This window comes from Dipodomys ordii, unplaced genomic scaffold (assembly GCF_000151885.1).
Source record: "Dipodomys ordii isolate 6190 unplaced genomic scaffold, Dord_2.0 Scaffold25, whole genome shotgun sequence".
Lineage (NCBI taxonomy): Eukaryota > Metazoa > Chordata > Mammalia > Rodentia > Heteromyidae > Dipodomys > Dipodomys ordii.
In genome coordinates, this window is record NW_012267241.1 from 1,899,552 (window position 1) to 1,902,424 (window position 2,873).

A 2,873-nucleotide genomic window follows, 5' to 3' on the forward strand; every position below is an offset into this window, starting at 1 on the left:
GAGAGGCACTTCTTCTTGATGTTAGCATTTTAATAGAAAACTTACTTTCTACACATTTCCACTTTTAGTGTTACCTGTTTACATCCTAGCCCAAGGACAAAACTAGAGCAAAGTTCAGAGCAGCATGCCCAGTTTAAAGAATTCCTGCTAAGGAAATGGAATCAAGGCATCTGGACACTCCCCAATGTGTTTGCAGACAGTGTTGAAATTTCAGATTAGTGTGCAGAGGGTACACACACATATTAACCAAAGTATGATGTTTGCTGGGAAGAATTCAGATGGTATAATTCCTTAGAAAAACTAACTCAAAATCCAACAAAATGATTACTAAGAAATGGATACTTGAAGGTGTGTGTGGGGGGGGTGTTCAAGAAGTGTGGGGGGTAGACTATTGAAGAGAGGGATGGGGGAGAACAAAGTCATGATAATGTCTATCTTATAAAACTAGGAAAATGGAGGGATGGGGTTGGGCTGGGAGGAATATGAAAGGGATGATATTGATCAGGATGCATTATACTTCCAAACTGATTTGTTGAATGATTACCTCTTTGTGCAACTACTTATAGCTAATAAAAATACATTTTTTTTGTTGTTTTAAAAAAGATCAGTCTGTAGGATTGGATCTAGCCTTTGAACAGCTTTGTCAAATATGGGTCAAAATGACTGCTGTAAACTCTGTAGAGACAGAAGCAAGCTTGCTTTCTCTCATCTTCTCTGAACTCCTGGGGCCTCACAGTCAGTATTTGGTTTAGAAGGGATTCAATATCTTTTATTATAGTTTTGATGTCAACCTCAATGCCACATGGGAAAGAATCTTGTGTTCAAGGGGCAGCCACAAGCAGAAAACACAAGCAGAAAATGGCAATCTCAAGGTTTCCCTCATCCCTTGTACTTTTGGTCCCTGGGATCATTTTGAAGGAGACAATGTTTGTATTTCCAGCCTTTCAGTTTTCCTTTTCCTTGTAAGTACTCCATGGTTTTGTGGTCTCTGGCTGTTCTTTTAAGAAGAAAGTAATCTGATAATCAAACCTACTTTAAGTGTTCAGAACAGAGTACATTATTCCTTGAGGGAATATTTAGATTTTTAAAAGATGTTTTTTGACCCAATATATTAGCATCAGTTCCCAGAAACCAAGCAAACTTAGACGTGTATAAAAATTCAGCCCTTTCTTGGTTGAACATTTGTTCAGGATAGCTCCAATTCATTTTGCTGCTAAAATATTATTGCTAAAGCAATGGCTCCTGTGAATTGTCTATTTTTTTGTTATAGAACTTTGACAGGATGTTGAGATAGGAGAGGGAAGCCTTGCAGAGCAATAAAGCACAATGCTAAGAGGAACAGAAGCTGGGCAGATATTGTTTAAATGGGCATTGGTCACCACTGTTAATTGGTGTTCAAGGTATAGCCAGCTCTGACCTACACTAACATTTTATAACTTTTAATCCTCTTTAGACATCTATGGTGTTTAAAGGGCAAATTTATAGAAGTAACTACCATAGCACTCTATAAAGTATGCTAATTTGTTCAAAGGTCAGCATTAGTTATAAACATTATAAATACTATAAAGCAGAATAATAGTGCGACATGGAATATTGGTGGAACACATAGGACCCACTTGAAATCCACAATCTTTTCAACATTAAAAAGCAAAAAAAAATGTTTTCATTGTAGTTATTCCTGAGAAGTTGGCTGAGAGTATGTTTTCTGTCAATAATACATATTAGAATGGTGGCTGATGTTTTGAACAGGAAGATAGCACATCAGTGAGAGATAAACATATAAGTACTAACAATATCACTTGCTTTTATCTCAGTATTAAAAAAAAACACTTGATCTATGCATCTACAAATATTCAGATTGTATGCTCTAAGCACTAACTTATAATAACATATTTGTGTTAAAATAAAATGAATCATTTAAAAGATGATGTGAATTTTCCTATTTAATAATCACTTTCTTTCCTGAAATGCTTTCAGAATTCACCTATAGTGTTTCCTTACCATATGCCATACTTATTTGTAAGTAAAAATTTATTATTATTTATTATTTGTAATTGCTTTTGTTTTTATTGATATTGTAGAGTTAATATACAAAAGGATTACAGTTACATGAATCAGGTAATGAGTACAATTCTTTTTGAACCATGTATCCATTTCCCTCACTCTCTCCCAGTTTTTCCCTTCCATACTCACCCACAAGATATGTACAGTTCATTTTTCACATAGTGTCTAGTGAGTACCACTCTTGCATTCATTTACCCTTTGTTCAACCTTTTCTGTGTCCTGCCTTACTCTCCCAAATTCAAACAAACTAACAAACAAGCCCAAAGGAAAACAAAAACAGCAACAGAGGAAACCAAAAAAATCTCTTGCTTCCTTTTCTTGGAGTTCATTTCATCAAATACTATTTTATGTGATCATATGCATATAACTATTGAGCCTTTGTCAATCATTTCTATGCATATCCTCTTTTGGTCCCAGTGTGTTAATGTCTAGAGTCCTATATAATTTATCATGTCCCAGTATGTGTGTGTGTGTATGTGTGTATGCATATACATATACAAATCATTCATTGTGTTTGTGTGTAGATATATAGGCACATTACCACAAATGAGGGAAACCAAACAACCTATGTTTCTTTGGGTCTCGCTTAATTCATTTCCTATAATTTTTTCCAACTCTTCCCATTTCCTTATGAAGGGTACGATATTGTTCTTTCTGATGGATGAGTAGAATTGCATTGTGTATATATGCCAATTTTCTTTTTTGTTTTTTTAGGTTTTAATTTAATTTAATTTTATTTGTGAACATACTGTACAGAGGGGTTACAATTACATGGGCAGGATAATGCGTACATTTCTTACCAAGCATTG